This window comes from Manacus vitellinus, unplaced genomic scaffold (genome assembly GCF_001715985.3).
Source record: "Manacus vitellinus isolate BGI_N305 unplaced genomic scaffold, ASM171598v3 scaffold_43_pilon, whole genome shotgun sequence".
Taxonomy (NCBI): Eukaryota; Metazoa; Chordata; class Aves; order Passeriformes; family Pipridae; genus Manacus; species Manacus vitellinus.
The window spans coordinates 4562135-4583574 of NW_021940560.1; positions in this window are offsets into that span (position 1 = coordinate 4562135).

Below are 21440 nucleotides of genomic sequence, written 5' to 3' on the forward strand. Positions count from 1 at the left end.
CTTTACAGTGCTTAAAAGTTACTTCAGGAGCTGGTGCTGAAGGAGACGTGGCAATATCTTTTAATAAGCTCACTATTCATGCTTATTTTTAATGTCTTTTTACTGATAGAATCAATAATTTTGAAGCAGCATTGCACCCTCTTTGTGAGCATCGACTGTCAAACCAATTAAAAATTGTTTTAAATAGATATCCAAGGGTAATGTGCCATTATAAAATTTAACTGTGGAAATGCAAGAGTGCTGAATACACACAGAATTGCCTCAAAATTTCAGTTGAGGCTTACACAAAATTATTATCCAGTTTCCAAAACGAGAAAAACATTGCTTTGGATGTGTGTTTGTCACAGCACCACATTCAGAACACACGTCAGGTGACTTCCAGCTACAGCAGCCTTTTAGTGCTCTCCGGGTAATATATTGTCACAGAACATTTATCACTTTTGATACATAATTATCTGTAAAACAGGGATTAGGATTTTGTTGGATAAGGCCCAGCCGTATGTGAAATCAGAACAAGGGTCATTACCTTTAATGCCTTTTTATTTCTTTGGATGCTGGGACAATTACTGCTTGGAAAGAAGGAGGATCAGGAGTGAGAACAGGCACTCCAAGGTGTTCGAGACATCTGTTTGCCTGGATCAGTGTGCAAGAGACAAAGAAAAAAACCCCCAAAATTATCAGGTAATCCTGCTCATAGGCACATAGCAAAACCCACTGCAGAAAACAACGTGCTGGAGAGGGATGGGATGCTGGGGGAACAGAGTGACTGGATTTCCCGATAGGAGGATGAGAATTTCCTCCGCTACGTATGGCCAGAGCCATTTTTTCCAGTTTTAGCACTCTGTTTTCAAAAGTGATTTAAGGTGTAACCAATGGAAATGAACAGATATCATACTGAAGCCCAGGACAGTTAACTTTATTTTTAAAGGGTTTTTACATTGTTCATTTTAGGTATTAGGAACATAGGATTCACCTTCCTGGATCAGATTAATCCAGCCCAGGACCTGTGTGTCAATGGTGGTCAATACTGATGTCTGATACTGTCAAATACTTCTTGTATGTGTCTATAACAACTGCTCACCCTGACCCTGAGCAGCCAGATAACTTCTCTCCGGATGTTCAGGGATTTACAACTCTCATATGTTTCTATTCTCTCAGTGTAACTGCAGATATTTTATTGGGGTATTTTTCTTTTATTTTCAAAGGTATTTTCTAATAACCTTTGAACCTCATTGCGCTTCCCTATCACAAGCTATAATGCTGAGCTGGTGTCAGTGCAGCTCAATGTGTTTACCTAAAAGGGTGCATTAAGAAAGACACTTGTAAAGCCAGACACCCCGCTCCGAAAACCTGGAACACAGACATCTGGTCCCGGTCCCATTGACATCAGGGAGACTTCTGCCGGTGTTGTACGTGGGAAGAGGAGGACATCCTGCAGGTGTGGATTTTTACAGCTCTGTGCTGGGTGCAATGAAGTCGTGATCAAAGCCGTGTAGTCTGAGGTGTGAGCGAGATCTGAGCGTCTGCTGCAGCCTCCCCGAGACACAGAGCTGACGCACGGTGGGCACAGATGAGGAGAGGGTTTGCAGCAGCTCCAAATACCCTTTAAAGAACCAGTTGCTTCTCCTACCTGCTTGTGACATGCTCATCTTCCCACTGACCTGCTGGCTAAGGAGAACTGAGACACCCTGCTCAGTCCACAGAAGGAAGCCTCTGAAGCACACGGAGGGAAAAGGGAACTTCTTTTTCTTGTTCTCTGGTGATTTTATCTGTGTCATGAAGTCAGGGTAAATTTTATGAAAATGAACTAGACTATCACTGGAGGTCCGTTCCAACTGAAAATATTACATTCTTTCTATTCTATTCCATTCCATTCCATTCACCTAACACCCTCAAAAGAGTGATCTGACAGAAGGTACCTGCTAACATACGGAGTGCTGCACTTGGGGGCTGAGAGGAAGATTGGTCTGGAATGGGTTCTTTTCTGTTCAGTTGAAAATGTATTTAGTGCTTTCAGAGATCAGGCTGCAAGACCCAGAAAACAATTCTTTCTGCAGGTCGAGAGTATGAACAGCAGCAGCAGGCTCTGCTTGTTCATTCTGCCAATGTGTCCCCATCCTGACGAGGACAGGCCACATACTGAAAAGTGAAAGTAATTCCCTTTCCACACCGATTCATTTTTTTGACTCCTTCACTGAGATTAATTCCCCTCCTTTGTATTTAATGGCATCTCAAACTAGCAAAAGAAAACCAGCTTTATGAATAGCAGCAAACAATCTCTGACCAGGCTGCCAGGTACTGTGGTGGGTTTGCAGGAGAGGCATCTGTCCGACGGCAGCTTGACCAAGACCGACAGCAGAGGAGCAGTCGCAGTCCCACGTGCTGACATCAAGCTGGGAACCTTCATGGCCCAAAATGAGAAGTGGAGAATTTCTCAGTTTTGTTACCACTGTTCTGAAATTTCCCGTCTGTTTCTAAAAAATGCTCTTTATTTTGCACTTGGCATAAGAAATGCCCCAGAATGCAGCACAAAGCTTTAAAAGCAAAATAGCCTGCGCTTCTTGCCATGGAGTCTATGCACAGGCTTCTCTCCAAGGCCTCATTCTCATTTTCCAAAAGATAGTGGGACAGATTTCAGCCCTCGTCAAAGTCACAGCCTGAGTAAAACTGAAATTAACATTTATCTGAATAAAATTAAATTCCAGCTAATTATTCCTGAAACCGGAACCCAGGGCTGTAGTGTAAATCCCTTGGATCAGAACACACACCCACCTTTGAGTCCAAACACACAATGGGTGTATTTCTCAGTTGCATTTACACAAAAAAACGAGCTATTTCTGTAAGACTTTGGCTTTTGATGGCAGGATCTCAGATCCAATCTCTGCAATTTGAGGCTGAGCAGCTATGGAGCATATGTTGTGAAATGCAGAACAGAGTTTCTGACCCTCCACTCCAGCACTTCCCAGCCTCCTGCTCCCCGGCATCCTTTTCTGAGCCCTCAGGTCCCAATTTGTGCAGAGAGAGCCAGCTTTTCCCTCCTTTCTGTGCCAGCCCCAATCACATCTCTGTTCTAAATATGGGTTTGGCAATGGTTTAAGCATTTGGTTGAAGCCTGTGTGTGTTTTAACCAGAATGCTTCTTCTCCGCGATTCCTTTACAGGAACATGCCAGACTTATTTGAGTGTCTGATACAGGAATGGCTTATTTGCCTTTTCATACAGGAGCTGTGCTCTTAAAAAGCACATTTACACTGTAATAACCGGATCTATGCCAACATAGGCAAAGTGGTGCAACCTGCTATTGCTTGTAGTGCTTTTCTCCACTTTGTAGCATCACTCCTTGCCATGACAGCTCAACCTCTGCTTTTGTCACCTTTAGCATCTCCCATCCCCACTCTAGGGTGGACAGAGCCCATCCATCCTCTATTATAATCTGTATAAATTTCTTTAAAAGAAATTAAATCTCTAGTCCAACCTTGAACCCCGAAGCTGACTGAGCATCTTGTTCCACCCTCAGTTTCTAATATGCCTGTGTTTGTCCTTGTTGTACAAGTTGTTCTTGGCTAGACATGACTGTCAACTTTGCTGGAGACACAGTGTAAATATTTTGCACTTGTACAGCAGTGCACTCACTATAGGAAATGGTGCTGCATACCAGCCTGTGCCGGGTTAACAGAAAAAGCAAGTTTTCTCATCTCTTTGGAGCAGCTCAATCTGTAGTGTGGTGCATGATTTAGCAGCATTTGTGATGTTTCCCTGATTAATTCTTAAACAGGTTTCCTAGCAACAGACGAAAGGAGACCAAAAGTACTTTGCCATAGGAGAAACTTCTTTGTATTTTCGTGTGGTGTCAAGTAGTAGGATTTTTACTTTTCCATTTATAAATGTGCACAGAGGTCCCTGGTATGCAGTCACTTCTCTGCGTATACATTCCTGAGATAAATAACTGGGCTAGGGAAGCTTCTGTGGGCATGATGGAAATAAGGAAAGTAAATAATTTCTTAAAATTTTAGCAACTGGATTTGAAATTCACAGTAACTACTTGGCTAAAATATTTCTTAAAGAATGACAGGAAGAATTTTAGTGATTTTTAGGAGATGTTCTGTGACCTTCTCGGCAAAACTGAGGAAAAGAGTGAGAAAAATAAGGCTAGACCTTTTTTTTATATTTCTGCATGCAGAACAGTTGTATTTACAATTAATTTCCACTGTTACAGAGACTATCTGTAAATATATATTTGAGCTCCAGTCTGATATGACCAGAAAATTTGGCATTAGAATGTGGCCCTTATACATTTTTTATATGTGAAACTGAAATAAGATGAAATAGAATAAATGTGCCATTTCCATCATTTCTTCCTACCTTCCAGCTCATAAAAGCCTATTCTTTTAAAAATTAGGCACAGTGCCTACAAAAAAAAAATGTCATTAGCAAAAAAGCTGCATGTTTCCACTGAAACACAAAGTATCAGTAGAACTCATCTGTGATTGGAATTAAAATCATACCAGAAGACTGCAGGACTTGTGCATCCTTCTGGAAAAATAAAGGTGCAGCCTCCATGCCAGGTTTGTCTTTGCACTCAAGAAAACCTCCCAGTGGGAGTGCTAGGAGGAAAAAGCTGGTATTTTTCTAAGGGTAGTAAAACAACTAGTTAACCCAGGGAAAATACAGCTGGATAATTGTAAGCTGTTAAATCCCTAATTAAAGGACAGTACAAAGGTGTCTCGGCAGACACACATGCAAGGCATTTGTCCTCTCCTCAGTTTTAATAAAATTGGTGTTTAGATGGATTTATTAATTGACTTCAGGATTAGATGCTTTCCTTAGATGTGTCTTCATGATCTGGGAGTAAAATCAACACAGCAGCAAGAATGTAGATTCTGAAGTGAAAAAGGAGTTGAACACTAAAGAACTGAGAAATAAGGAAAGTGCTTAGTCCTCTTTAGGCATTGAAATCTAACAAAAGAGATTTGTTTTCCTAAGAATTATAACTAGGGAAGCAGGACTTTGTGTGAAATTAATCTCAACTTTAGAGTGAATATTCTCTGTGTGTGGATTATCACTTGGGTAAAGATTTGCAAGACTGAGCTCTCAGCACACATTGCCGGGTCATTACCTTTAAACCAAGTCTTGAAAGTTAAGTATGGAGCTGCTGTCATTTCTGAAGACCCCACGGTGACTATTTGCACAAGTCAGAGGGAGGGATGGGCAGATGGGATGAGAGGAAGGTTTGGGTTCCCCTGTGCTGGGGAGAGGGGAGAAGATAGTGAAGGCTGTGATTCCTGCTGCTCCATCCTGCACCCAGAGCTCAGCAAGACATCCAGCTCAGCTCATCCTCCACTTTTCTGCCTCCCAGGGCAGACACCCACAGAAGTAAAAACCCTCAGCTCCCCTATTTCCACTTCTGAGCTCTCCACTCCTGGTGCTGCAAGCAGGCAGCTCTCTGTGCTGAGGAACAGCTTGACGATTTAAAGGAGTGCATAAGACTATCCATCATTAATATGAACACTTGAAAGTATATTTAATTTTGCTGTCTTCGGGAAACCAGCTGAGTAAGATTCCAGCTGCTCCAAATGTGTCAACGGTGGCTGCAACTGCAGGGCTCTGAGAGTAAATGGTGGGAGCCACGTTGATTTATACATCTGCTGCTTCTGCAGGGCTGAGTTTTGTCTTCTCCATCCTTTATCATGGGTTCAGTACTGGAGCATCCCACCATACATGCTTGATTTTTATTCTCAAACTTTGCGTGGTTCCAACACGCAGCCCTCCTCACAACAGTAACACCCCACTTATCTCATAGAGAGGTATTTCAGAAGAGTAGCATGGTTTCCATGTCCTTTCACCAGATGGCATCAATTAATCCATCTTCTAACTCAAAATGTTAATATTTTATGAGACAGAAAACATTCACTTATTTTATTCCCCTTCCCACAAGCATACACTTTAAAAAATGTTTTCTAACTTATCTTAATTCATATTTCTTATTTCATAATTACCATTTTACTGTACTTTCTACCCCTGTCATAGCTTACTAGTGGTTTGGGTTTTTTTCAAATTTAATCAAATAATAATTAAATTCTGAAGTAACACCTCTGGTTATCTCTTCATAATTAAACTTTACTTTTTTCTTCAGAAATATTTGAAATGAAGAAGCAATTGCTTGTAAGAATGCATGCACATCGTTTTTGTGTGAGTTTGATGACTGAAGTGACTTTGACAGGGAATTCAGAGGAAATACAACTTATGTATTCAGATACTTGAGTTTTGGAATTTTTCTTTTTTCATTTGGATTGGTTAACTAGTTTCAAGAAGTCTCAAATACATGCTAAACAAAATCCAAGAGGTTTGTAAGCCTTATGTCTTAAACTTTGTTTTTGCTGAGCAATGTAGGTGTTGCAAATTGTTCTCCCTTTACCTTCTCTCACAGGCAGACTCATTTCTTCCCAAGATGTGTTCAAGGAGGATCTATCAGTATTTGCATAATGAGTTGCTTGGTTTTCTCTGAAATCCTAGGAAAAAATCCAAATCTTACTTTACTGAAGAGGAGTGAGATGGAGTTAAAACACCATTAATACAGTGAGAGCCATGCCCAAGCTACCATTCTGCTCAGACAACAATTTTTCTTTGCTAGAGTCCAGGGTTACTTGGCATCTGAGATTTATAAAGGGAAAAAATAACCCTGCACCATAACCCTTTCAATATTTCAGAGTTTACATTGACAAAATTGTTCTTAATATTTTATTGGGCTATCTCCTCGCTAGGCAGCTTGTGGATGTTTTCCTCAAAATAAATAATGGCCAAGAAGATCTAAAATAATGGATTTCTGTTCTGCAGTTATTTACAGTCCCATGATTAAGTCATGAAACCGCAGACTACGTAAAGAGGTGATTATAACATTGTCAGTGTCCAGCAAAGTGTCTGACAGGACTTAGCTGGGCAAGTACATCCCCAGCTGTGACAGATGTGCCAGTGAGTAGGAAGAACATAGTTTGAGTCTATCAGCAATGGAAAACAAGATTTTAAAGGTGCTGTCAGACACGAAGAGAGAAAATTATTACAGTGGAGGAGAATGTGATGAAAGTTTCCCCAAAGCTGAACTTAGAGCAGGGCAGAGAGAGGGAACAGTAAATAGTAATCAGTGCATATGTTACAGGCAGGATGAAGTGTTTGTTCTTGGCTACGTGGAATAATTCTGCAGGTAAAATGGGCTGTTAAGTATCTCACGTCAATGTTTCTTACCTTATTAGATTACAAGGTTTTACAGCGCTCTCTCAGAACCTGATAACAGCTCCGACTCCCTCTCCTTACACAAACCTTGACAACTATACAACATTTTACATTTAATTACTTGAGCTGAAACTGTTCCTTGTACAAAGGTTGTTTTCAAATTAATTAATCTGCTTCCTCCATATGTCACAATTCTCTTTTGTATCCTTCGTGATCTTTCAGACATGAACAAAACTCATCCAAGATCCATATGTCTCTATATTTGCTGCTGTTCTACTCTTGTACCTGTTTTTTTTTTTTTTATTTAGACTTTCATTGAAAAACTACTTCTAAAACTAACAAAAAGCTTTTCAGAATGTCACTTTATGATAATATATTTGGGGTTTCTTGTTGTGTGAGAACTGTTATCACGAATATGAGCACTTATCTCATTCATATAACAACTATCTAAGGAAGCTACTGGCCATTTGGACTTTTAATGTAATCCAAGGGCTGCAATAATTTAAGCCCATAGATAACCAGCAGGAACTCTGCAGATCACTGTCTAGTTGTCCACAACAGCAATATTCTAGAGAAGTTAGCACCTAATCTAATTAATTTCCTTGGGGGAAAAAGAAAATATAAAAAGGGAGAGCACTATCTCTCTGGGTTTATGATGTCTAGTTTTTAATCCTGTAATTAGCATTGCAGTGGTTTATCCTGGTAGCATGAGATAGTCAAACTTATCAGCTTTGCTACCCAAATTAGAACTCTTAGTCTCTCCTGATTCAAACTATCTCAAAATAATTATAATAATTTATTTTTTTTTATAAAAAATGACAGGAATTTCACAGCTGTCTTATGTCTTCCTGGAATCTTATGGAAGTTTTTCATAGTTTGAACTTTGAAGAAGGAAAGAAAGAGGTTGGTAACATCAAAAGTTGACTGTGGTGATTATCATCATTGGTCTGCCAAAAGGAAGTCAAGAAATCTGAAGCATTCTGGTGATCTTCTGCCTTCTGTGCCATCAATTTCCTTTATTTTTAGGTCTACTGCTTTTTAGTGCAAATCTGCATTTTGTTTCACCTAGATTTGTTGATGTAACAGTGAAAGCCTGAGAGTCAGCTGAAGTTTGAAAGACTCTTGTCTTTAAAAGACATTGGCAAGGTAGGCAGAAGGGAGCTCTTGTAATGACAACATTTTTTGGAATCAATATATGAGGTTTGAATTTTTCTGGATCCTGCTTAATCTTTTTCAGATCTTGGCAGAACAGTGGAGCTCCATCTTCAGGAGATACAATAGAGTATGGGAGGAGCAGAGGATATTTTAGCAGCAACATACCAGCTCTTAATTCAATTACAGTGTTAGGATTTCACTGAAAAAAATATTAATTTGGTAGATTATTACAACGTAGTAAGTGCTATATAAAAAAAATATAGCAAACTTTTACTCCAAGGTGGGTTTTTTCCTTTTTTTCTTCATATTAGGAAAAGATAATGAAAAGTCCATGGTTTTCACTTCAGATTTTACCATGTAATTCCGAGTACACCTTAAACCATGAAGGATGAGGCATGGAATACCAAGAATTCTCCATGCTGCAGCAAAGAGGAGTCGGTGCCAGCATAGTTTTGCTCACGGCTCTTCTTCACGAACAACAGCAAACACAGAGGAAGATGGAGAAATGAGGGGACGGTGGTTTATTACTGGCAAGAGCTCCAAATCTTAGGAGCCTGACATATGACTCAAAATATGACAATTTAAATATATGAAATTTCAGAGGATTAGGAACATCATTCTGAATGTCTTATTGAAACACACTACACAATCATCTGCCACAAAAGTGGAGTGATTTAATTTTAAGGCAATTTAAAAATCAAAGTGAGGACATCTCTCATTCCAAGTGAGTGAGACTTGGCAGGTCCTTTACAGACGAGAAGAGTTAAGCCCTGCTGCTGACTGTAAAGTTCTTGTTCATAGAGACAGGAGCTACAGAAGGGAAAAAAAAATCCTTAACAACTTCTATGAGTGAGGAGAGAAGTGTGCCCCTAAAAAACCAGAAGGGAAATCAGGAGAGTCATTGGTATGGGAGTTTTTGTCTCCAGATCAAAAGGTTCAGAGCAATACAGGCTGTTTAAGTAAGAAAAAAATCTTTAGATCAGGGAGCAGAAAAAAGGATAACAAACACATGGGACTATTTGCTCTAAGAAGGCAGTGAAAAATATGTACCCATTACTAGAGAAGAAACATTAGCACAATGTTCAGCAAACAGCCAATGAGCAACAGAGGAAAACAGAAAGCACAACAAATTTTGAGGGTGATCTCAAGAAAGGAGTCTAACAATCTTAAACTCAGGCATGATTAAATGGGTTTGTAGCTCAATTTGGAGCATTAATGGATTTGAGACAAATGATTTCATACACAGGAAAAAAACAAACCAGTCTAAATTCTTCAAAAGGACCTGGTGATCAAATCTATGAATCAAATCTATGAATTTATTCAAGTGACTAAACATGCACAAAAGGATCAAAGTGGATTTCTAAAAACACCTGGATATTTCCACATACCTTTGACCCCAACACAAATTTCTGAAATGACCTAGGGTCAGATCTGTAGAGTTATTCAACAGCCTAAAATATATACATAAGTACTAATGGGACCTACATAATTCCTAACTAATTCAGTTACTTGACTTCTGTTAAAATTTTCAATTAATCTATTCCACTGAGCTTTGAAAAGGAATTGTAAATGTAGAGAATTTATTCATGAAGAGCTCATCTTCATAATCTGGTGTGTAAGAAAAACAATGTTTAATGGTACCAGATGTATCTGTTGATCACCTAAATCCAAGCAGTCCGAAGTTATTCTTTGTACTCTAAATTATTCACTATTACTTTATCAAACATGCCAAAGCAATTTCACTATTATTTCTCCTAGCATAAAATTTGAGTTTTATCTTTAGATATATCAATGTGATTTTGGCTCCATCTGCACTTGCCAAGTAAAATTAATTGGAATCACATTTACCACGATCAAACTAAAACTAAATGAGATTGTTAAACTGGAGACACTTTTCTGGTTTAGGTAGAGTTAAAACAGAGACTTTTCCTGTTCTTTCCAGGTTGTAATAATTTTTTTATCCTAAACTCTTAAACCCAAAGAAATAGAAGGAGTTCAGCATAATACTGTGCTTTTTCTTTTCTCTATTACCTTTTAAAAACACTATCAATGCAGTCCTTTTGACTTTAAAACTACCTCTTTTTTAAAAAGGGTACCATTTTGCAAAAATACAGGGAAAATTATTAATAAAAAAATGAAGCACTAGCACTGATTGAACGTTAGTGTATATGTTCAACCACTAAGCCAGTCTGTGTGAGATGTGCTTTATACTCAGAGCATTGTGTGCATTCAGAATGAGATAATCAGTTTAAAACTATCCAAGAACTTTTGAACTGCAGATTAAATTCCATCATCCTCTACAGAAAGGTAGAGCAATTGCCATCCACTCGCTGCCAATACAATCCAGGAAAGAAATTATTTGCCCTTTCTTCTTTATATACAGAGAAATGGCATTGAAAAGCAAATTGTTTCCTGTTGAAGAACCCGAGGCTGTTTTCATCAAATCGTAGAATGGTTTGAGGTGGAAAGGACCATAAAAATCATCTTGTTCCAATCCCCTGCCATGGACAGGGACACCTTCCACTATCCCAGGCTGCTCCAAACCCCATCCAACCTGGTCTGTAACACTTCCAGGGATGGGGCAGCCACAGCTTCTCTGGGCAGCCTGTGCCAGGGCCTCAGGACTCTCATAGCCAAGAATTTCTTGAAAATCTCTAAACTAACTCTACTCACTTTCAATTTGAAGCCATTCTTCCTTGTCCTATCACTCCAGGTCCTTGTCCAAAGTTCCTCTACAGCTCTTTTAGAGTCCCTGGATGGTCTCTAAGGTCTCCCAAGAACCTTTTCCAGGCTGAACAATCCCCACTCTCTCAGACTGTTTCCATAGCAGAGGTGTTCCAGGAGCTTTGTGGCCTCCTCTGGACTCACTCAAGCAGGTCCATGTCCTTCTGTCCAGGGTCCTCAGAGCTGGACACAATTTTCCTATATTACCTGTAACTGTTTATTTTGTGCCCACTGACAAGACAGGAAGAGGAATACAAATTAAGAAAACCTTAAAATTATGTCAACATTTAATCTGTACATTGTTTCTGGCTGGAGTGCTGTTACCTAACCCCTGGTATCCTGTATTAAATTACACTTCTGCTGTCTCTCTCTAACCTTGAGTTAAAGGTCCATCTCCCAGCTTCATTCTTCCAAGCAAATTATTTAGGCTGAACTCTAAAGGCAGAAGATAACAGTACTGTTTTTCACTTTGATTTTCAGAAAGCATTCAATTTCTGAAATACTTTCAATTAGTAGAACATGGCATAGGGTGTGTAAGGCATCTTTCATTTCTGAAAAGAACACAAGCTTTCATCACTAACTTGTCAACGCAATTAGCCGTACTCTTGATCTGATGCATTTCTCCAAAGCACTACCTTTCTGTTTGTTGTCAGGGACCACACATCTATGACAAACATTTCAAAATGAGTGATAAGGTTAAAAACATCTCCTCTGAGTTTGTGTGCAAACATTCTGCACATTCTTAAGCCTCTCCCTTCCCCAGCTGAATGTCTGAAGTTGTGTTTTTCATTCTGACACCGGTGCTGTGGTTTCTATGCCTTCAGACATTGAGATACCATGAAAAAAACCTAAATCACAGGGTATCATGAGTGCTGACTTGGTAACCAACAGAACTACAGCTTTACTGCACCACACAAAAGATCCATGTTTCATCACATGTAACAAACTGCTGAAAGACCTGTAATTTTAGATAGCAGGAACTGAGAAGTTCTGTGCTCTAAGTGGGGAAGAGATAAAGGGCTACAAGACAAAGGAAGAGAAATGATAAAGAGCTGCAAGACTCATTTTTGATACTATCAATCCCTTTTAGCCATCTTCTTTTAGCTAAAAGGTTTGTTTACACTGTCCTGGGTTTTTATTCCAAATGTCAGAGGGATAAGAATGATATGAAAAACACAGATTAGAAAGCAATTGCTCAAGTGCAATGTCCTCTGAGGCAGAGAGGAGAGTTTCTTTATGAAGCCTTGGACAGAGGGAACATGGTAGTCCTTTCATTCTCCAGATTGGAAACCAGCTGACTACAACAGCACTGCTAAAATACAGGATCTCTCTACCCTGCTTGTGCTAATCAGCAATTGCTGCCTGTACTACACCAACTGTGCTAGTTCCTCGAGTTGTCTCAATGGAGAAAAGGGAAAATTGCTTCTGTCTGTCTTGGCAGACCATGTCAAGAAGAGACCCTTGACCTTCAGGTCGATGGAGGTGGATAACCTCACTCCAGTAGTTTGCAGACCTGTTGATCCTTGGAGCCAACTGACAAGGTCTAGATGGTAGAACATTTGGTTTGTATTTCCATAGGTTGCATATGACTGCTGTGGCCAAGGAGGGATCATTGGAAGAAACTAGGATGCACACAGCATGGAGTAATGAGAGAGCAGGGCTCCGGAGTAAAATGGGAAACAATCCAGTGTAGACCTGGATGCTTTGGGGAGGAGGGCAAATAAGTATTTCCATAAGTCTTCCAGATTGCCATACCCACCTTTACACCATGGGCCAGTGTTAAACAGGATCTGGTATATGGGATCTATTTGTGCAAAGAAATGGGTGCTTGGCTCTTGAGCTGCAAAATTTTATGCTACTTTGGAATGAAAAAAAACTTCTACAAATTGGTGAGACTTTTCTGAGAAAACATTAAAAATTATACTTTGCATAATTATATGACGTATTTTAAACACATATAAAACCACCAAGCAGTTTTTCACTGTCTCAAAACTAGATTTTGCAGCAAACTTATCAGCTCGCTTGGGAACACCAAATGATATTGATTTCTTCCCTTTTAGAGGTGTTGCTTGCCAAATTTTATTACAAATAGCTTTCACTGACCTTAAAAGGAAGTTATGTCATGTGCTACAGGAGGACTTGGCATCTTTGATGCTTGTTCACTGCAGGGAATGATTAAAATAACCATAAAGGTTGCATTCAGATGGCAAATTTAGCCAAGGCATGTCCATACAAACGTTGTTACCAGGGTTTATTGTGTTCTAGTCAAACCTGAGCTCACTGTGTGCATGTCTACACAGTTAAAAAAATAACTTAGGCTCCAGAAGAGATGCTGGGAGCAGAGAAGCATATGTGCGGGGTGGGCAATCAAGGGAATCCCAGGGCTTGGGTTAGAATCACAGAACCATTAAGGTTGAAAAACACCTCTAGATCATCATATCTAAACATCATCCTAGAGCAAACTATTTCTGAGCTGTAACTTGGGTGAAAATGAGGACTTTGGACTGGATTATCAGGAGGCAGGTAATGCAACTGCACTGTATGTTCTTCCATAGAGACACTAAGGGCAGCTCTGAGAGTTGTCTCAGTTTGAACCCCTGGCACTGCTGGCTGCAAGGCAATGATTGACTGTGCAAGTGATATGAGTCCAGCTCAGTGCAAAGGTGAGCAGAGCAGTTTAAACCACTCTTCGGCAGTCATTTAAACCAAACCTGAGTGAATTAGGTCATACCAGTTTACAGTCACACCAGCTACAAATGAGGAAAGCTTTAAAAAGCTGTCCTTGACACCTCTTAGCTTTTATTTATTCTTATCTCCTTGTTTCTTTATGACTCTGTCGTTCAATCCACCATCCAAGCTGCATCTTGCTCAGGAACAACTCAGACCGATTCCGTTTTTTTTCAAGGAAAAAAATATGATGCCTAAAGAACAGAGAATGTCTGAGGGTAGGACCAGGGGGTTTGGAAGCAAGGGAGGAGCAGGACCTTGAAAGAGTGGTGGTACAGCTGGATGTAACTGCAGCTGCTCTTCTTCCTCCTGGGCCTCCACATGGGCAGGTGAGGTCTGAGCCTGGCAGGGTTGAAAAATGCCATCTGTTTGGTCAAAGGCAGACAGAGGAGCTCCTGGAGAGGGACAGCAGCTGTGAGTAGTATGGTGTTATGGTGAAAATTGCTAGCAGCTCTTGGTAATGATTATAAGAATTATATTGACATTTGTCTGTCTACCTTTTGGCTATTTGCTCATTTTTATACAAATTAAACATCACACAGTCATCTTTAAGAAAAAGCTACAACATCGTGGGTCTATCTGAAATAGAATTAATAATATTTTGCATATGTTCTGCCCCAAATTTAGTTTCATATTTTTAGATTTGGAGTGTGCTCCTGTCAGTGGGTCAGGCTGATGCTCACTGCTGTGCTGGTCACACCCCATACCTGTATACACTTCACCACCTCTGTGACCTATCCATTAACTCTGAAATAATAACATGTAATTAAAAAAAAAAAAATCATAATTTTGTCCCCAAACAATATAATTAATATATCAAGTTTGATCTGGTCTTATCTTGGGCTGTCTTGGGTCAAAGAGGACGTGTTTGGCACAGGTATAGCAGTGAAGAAGGGCCGGTGTGATGCCCATGGTCCTGCTAGTCTTGCTTAAGCAACAGTACAGCTCAAACTAGAGCAAGACTTGATGCTCCCATTGCACCCTCACACTGAAATGTTCAAGAAACCAGAGTAGGATCAGATATCCTTTTTAGTCAGATGTTTCTCTCTGCCTTTCAAATCTTTAATGGAGGAATATGCAGACGCAGCAGAAGAAACACAACCCAGTGTGTGATACAGTTAAAAAAAGAAGAAGCATGATTAAAATGATAACAGAGGCAAAAAGGTAACCAGTCTTCAAAGATGATTTGAGAAAGCACCAAGTGAAATGGGATTTTTGCCATTAACTTAACTAAAGCTGGGACTTCCCTACTAATCTAACAGCTTCCTAGGTGTTGTAATTTTTGGTTTTCTTAGCAGTTCTACAGGTAAAAATCAAGTAGATGATTGTCATTGTGTGATACTTTCAAAAACCTGCAATAAAGTTGTCCGATAGAAAAATAATATTTCCATTTCAGAGCATAATATTTATTTGATAGCTCAGCACATTATTTCAGCCTTTCCTTTTACATGAAATAATATGTATGCATTGAGGTGATACAGAACAGTGTGATAAAAAACATTTCCCAAAGTTCAATTGCACACAATGGCTTATATTGCCTATGCTCATGTGCATGCACAAGGTAAGGCTTATTTCAGGGGAAAAAAAAAAAAGAAGTAGAAATTTGCAGTATTTGTTACACTTATCAGACTTGAACACCTTTAAATGGTTTTTGTTGAAAGATGTTTCTATGTGACCAAAAGCTGGTAATAGTAGTTTCTTCCTGAAGACCTCCAGCTATCTTCCTATAAAAGACTGAGGCTGTAAAGCCTTTATATCTGGTTCTGTTACAGACTGTGAAAATGCAGTAGCAGGGCTGCAGAAGGAGGAGTTGTACTTGTAGTTTCCCTCAGAAGGGCTTTGCTATGCATCTTGTCTGTCTGTGTTTTCACAACAATCCACTATTGCTTAATAACAATCCATAATGTTCTAAAAATAATAAGCCTAGGTGGTCTGGAAAGCTAGAAAATAGAAATGCTGTCACATTTTCTCCAGAGGGAATTGATACATTTTGTTCTGCTCCATTCCCCAAAGGGCACAGCAGATGTACAGGTGCTAGGCTAGAAATTGTTATAATTACAAAACCTGTATTCAGTTCCTCAGAGAGCTTTGAAATTTCAACATACAGTAGAAACTTGAGCTTTGAAGAGAAACAAAAAATCCATATGCCCAAAAGAACAATAGAGTACAGGATGATTTCCTGAATTATTTACTGCAGCGAGTCGATCATTAAGAAATACAACACAACAAACAAAACTCACAAAAAGCACTGTAAATCTAAACTACATCAAAACCAGAATTTCTGGTCCACAAAGGTTTTTTAATACACATATACAACTTTTGTTTTACACTTTCTCCACAGAGTGGTTATATAGGAATCTATACAGGCCAACATCACTCTTCTCCTCACCCTATCTCTGTTGCCTGTGAATTGCAGCTATTTGTTTTCTGTGAGGGGAAAAGCCTTTATTACCACTAACACAGGATAATGAAGTGAATTCTTTATGTTCCTATGAAGCTGCAAAAGAGAAAAAAGAAAAAGATGCTTATTCTATATTTGGAAACAGTCAGTCATTGGTGATGGCAATAGAGGAGAAAAGGTTTTCGGGTCTTTGCTCACAGTCCATAGAATCGTAGAATGATTTGGGTTGGAAGTGACCCTAAAAATCATCTAGTCTAACCCCCTGCCATGGGCAAGGACATCTTCCACTAGCCCAGATTGCTCCAAACCCTGCCCAACCTGGCCTTGGACACTTCCAGGGATGGGGTAGCCACAGCTTCTCTGGGCAACCTGTGCCAGGGCCTTACCACACTCATAGCCAAGAATTCCTTCCCAATATCCCATCTAACTCTGCCCTCTATCAGTGTGAAGCCGTTCCCTCTTGTCCTGTCACTCCAAACCCTTGTCCAAAGTCCTTCTCCAGCTCCCTTGGAGCCCTCTTACAAGACCCCACAACTGGATTGCTCTGTTTGGTACTCTGCCAATCTCTTAAATCCACAAAGCCATGGGTAAATCCTGTGATTTCATGGGCACCTCCAAAACTTACTTACATCATTATGAGGCTCAGAGCCTTTCATCAGTACTGTTGGGACACTCACATGTTCCTTCTAAATCAAGACATAATTTGTGGATATCTTCTGGAGACGAGAACATTTTATGTAGATCTGTCCCAATTATTTGACAATCTGCATTGTTCAAATTTCATCCCTTCCTCATATAATTTGAAATTCATGTGAAAATTGAAATGCACTGCTAGATGGTTTCAAATTTCTCCTGGGAGTCTGGCAAGAACAGAGTTTCCTTGTGTTTAGCATTTTAACCCCCTGTTGTATTTACCTGAGGCCAATTTGCTACAGGGGAGTGCAGCAGCCATTTCACTGGCAAACAGGGAGAAGCTCAATGTGTCTGGTGCCTGCAGCATTTGGTGACTGGCACTGCACCAAATTATTAATACTGTGATAACAGCTTTAAAACAGGTCCTGTGATGTACATCCTTTTCCTTTTAATCACTGAGTGTTCTCTGCAAGGCACTGTCACAGCTCTCTTTTACGTTTAGGAGATTGTGCTTAGGTAGGAAGAGTGAGGCAGGGGAAAGAAGGAGAGAGCAGTGTTGCAGGAGGAGGATGAGGACAGAAGGTTACTGGTCAGAATGATTTCCAAGACCAGGCAGTCATCATGGTGCCCTGTGAGACAGCACAAACTCATACACTGGTACCTCCAAACAGAGTGAAGCAGGAATTGTGATTTCCTATTTTCCATTATGATATCTAGTCTGTTTTGAGAGCACTCTTTACTTAACACAGTTTACAAATAACAGCCTAATCCAAATAGTTACTAAAATTATTTGATAAATCTGTTATACCAGCAAAGCTTCAGTCTCATTGAAAACATGAAAGTTACTATACAAAGGATTTTTGACAGGCTCACTGGAACCCACTTTGATAAATCTATAGGGAAATAACCCTCTGCATTGCTGTACTCATTATGAGGATTTTTGGACAATAATTTCACTATTACTGGACAGAAAAGCTTTACTTCTTGTCCTCTGGGCAAGAACAACTTTGTTCTTTTCTGGTTTTCACAGAAACCAAACCCAACAGCCAACAAGTAAAGGAATTATCATTTAGCTATTGCTGTCACTTCTGAGAGACCTTGCAGAAGAGGAACTTTCCATTCAGTCTCTGAAGGAAACAGTGTTTGTTCTTCCATCTACCCTGAAGACAACACCATGTTCAAATGGACTTTGCAAGCTCAGCTCCATTAGCAGACAGAAGGAATGCAGTGTCACTGTTATTTTTGTATGGGTTTTGAGTTGATATAGCTATTTCTGCTATGGAAATTTACCTTTCAAGTCTTCGAGATTTGTATTCTCTGATAAAAATTAGCCTGAATTTAATAGCATCATCTGCTTTCTGAGACATCCCAACTTGAGGAACAAAGCAGGAACCTGCCTTTTACAATTTTACATACAAAACATATGAAATGGGAAACTGAAAATCTCTAAGTAGCATCATTCTGTGAGCTTTAGAGCATTCTTAAGTATACAACAAATTGTGTTAGCATGGCTCTTAAAGAGAAGCATTTAAAAGAAGAACATATCAGGGTTAAAAAAAAAAAAAACACAAACAAGCAAACAACTGAAAAATAACCCTCAGAGAATATCCTGGCACTTACATTTCTCACAATTAAGCTCCAAGCAAGGGGTTTTTCTCTACTTTCTAGGAAACTTCTGTAGTAACCTTTCAAAATTTTGCAGAAACAAGAAAGGATGTATTAGAATTGCAACGCATTGTGTTTCATCTGGCACAGCTCTTCAACGCCTTCAATAATTTCTGGCGCCACAAAATGTCTTCATGTAACATAGCAACAGTTTCAGCAACTGTGCAGATTTAGAATCATCAAAAACATAGTAGTTTGGTCTAAACTGCATGGCTCCCTTCCCTGTTCTATACATTGCATAATGTGTAGGTATGGCATTTGCTGATAGCTGTCTATACTCCCACACCAAAAAAAGAGAATAATAATAAAACGGTGTGAATGGATTCTGCTTGAAATCCCTACAAAGCATCTGGGATGTCTTGGAAGGGAAAACATCCTGATAATAAGGGCAAGACACCCTGTTTTTTTTTGAATACTCAACAGTAACTTGTTCATGGTCAAAATAACCAGACAGCAATAATTGGAGTGGAAATGATAAAATGAAGAAAGATCTACTGCCTTGTGATTTCTTATGCAACGAACTGAGCTTCAAAAAAGCTTTCAAATATATACTCATTGTACAAGTTTGTGTTACCAACAGGGTGAAAACACTCTGATTGAGTTCAGGGAACACTGCGAGAAGTGCCAGAGCCTGGGATGTGATGGTTCATGTGCAGGAGCTCATATGCAAAGAAAAATTTCATCACATCAAACAAACACCATAACAGGATTTTAATTATACTTGTACGGTTACATATCTAAATAAGTAAATGTTTAGGTTTAACTTGCTAAGGGTTTGGTGTTTTCTCATTACCTGTAGTTTGGTAAAGGATGCTATAATGCTCTATCTTTAATCTGTGGAGCAGTGTAAGGTTGCTCAGTGTTAGCTGATGGTCAGTGCCAAGGGCTGTAGCTACACTTAAGTGTATATAAACACTTATCTCTGTGTGTGTGTGTATAAAACATGTGGGTGAATATAGCTTGAATACAGAAACTATACTCTGAAAGGAAACTTCTTTCTCACCACCTCTCTCTATAATATGCGAGTAGGCTCCAAAATTATGACTGCAGGGAGTCTTCCTTCCTAGCAGAAACTCACAATCAGAGCAGGGGAACACAGTGGAATAGGCCCCTCAGTGGGATGATGCATTAAATGTCTCTTGATCACACTGAGATAAAATCACGCCTTCTAGAACATGAAATGAAGAGCATGCTGGTCTGAAAACACTGAAGAATGTTATTAAAAAACAAAAATCCCTCCTGCAGTTCACTTGAGTGACCTGAAATTTAGAATGAGCATCCTTACATTCACGTGCACTCAGTACACAAATGGCCATGCATGTCCAAGTAGGTCACAGCTCCAAGATGCCACCCGGCTCTGCTCCCACCCCAGAGAGACAGGAACTGTCCTTGCCTTGGTGCTGAGCTGAGATGCACTTCATAACCCTGCACTTTGATTTGAGCTGAGGTACCCTTACCAGTGGGGTGAAAAAGCAGAGGGAGTTGGTGCATGGCACAATCCACTCTCTGACAATGACCATGGAGCACCGTGGTGGTGTTCTTACAGAGCTTCTCTCTCCTTCTGCAGCAGAGCTGCAGCTGACATTGAGGGTGCAGGTTTCACACTTCAGCAGCCATTGACATGTCCAGAACATGAGCTGCTGGTAACCAGCTGAGCAATTGGCTCATTCTGAACATGCAATTTCTGGAAAGATCTCATTTTCCCTCTCTGACAGTGCATCTTAACAAATAATGGTGAACTGGAACATGGATGTGAACATTAAAGAATTATATACTAAAAATTCACTGTTGGTGCCTGACTTCATTGTTAGCAAACAGCACATTGTAAGAGTAGAAGAAAGCCTAATCTAAATAATCTCATTTAAAAACAAATATATATTATTTTCCTTAATTAAGTCCATTAGTTCTCACAATTAATCTCATTTTAACTGGGATGTCATGCAAATAGTTGCTGGCAATATTATGTTATAGTAACATTTGCCACAGTTGGAGGTCATGAGAACTTAAGGGCATTTTCCAGACTCTTCCCTGAGTACCACTTTGGCAAGGAATAATTATGCAAAGTGAAAGCTGATGGATTGTTCTGATATCAGTGAATCCTTCATGTCTTTTCACCAGATGTAAAGTGTAATCAGAATTTTTCAGAAGTACTTCTGAATGTCATTTTTACAGTTTTATTGGCAGCTTTTTAGAATCCATTTCCTGTCATACACGGAGGCACAAAGAGGCAGAATTGTGAAAACGCTGCACTTCTCTTCCTCCTTTTTCTTTAGCAGGGGAAAGATAGTGATGAGGAAGAGAAGATGGAATTGATAGCAGATGTGTAACACTATGGGAACTTCGGTTGCCCTGTAAGCTGGCTGTGGTTTTTTTCCACAGTCTGACAGTGCCAGGTTGCCTATTATCCCAACTTTTGTCTCGTAATTAAAATGTCTTTAGTCAGAAGTATCTGAGTATTGCTCTGCTCACTGACTGAAAATCTCAGCTCATCAGCCTCCCCTGCCAAACGCCTCGTGCACACTGCGCGGAGCACCTGGAACATGTGGCTTACAGCAGCTTCCTCTACTGCAAAGAGGAAATATTTGGATTGCAGTCGGGACTCACAATGGCAGAGCAGAGCTGAGGGTGGTGTGTGGTGCTGTGCTGCTGTGCCAATGGCAGCAGCAGAGCAGGCAGGGGAAGAGCTCAACAGAGGATTACCCAGTTGTTTTTTTAGACAATCTACCTACCTGGCCAAACCTTGAAGAAGCCTGTGGCCAATCCCCACATCATTACCAGACCTTTAATTAAAGTCCATCACTTCTGACTGCTGGTATTGCACAGTTAATTTAGTGTTGGTAGATCAGCTGTATGGACTGTTGTCATGGACAACATTTGAGAGCCCACAGTGCCAGATCATAAAAAGATTG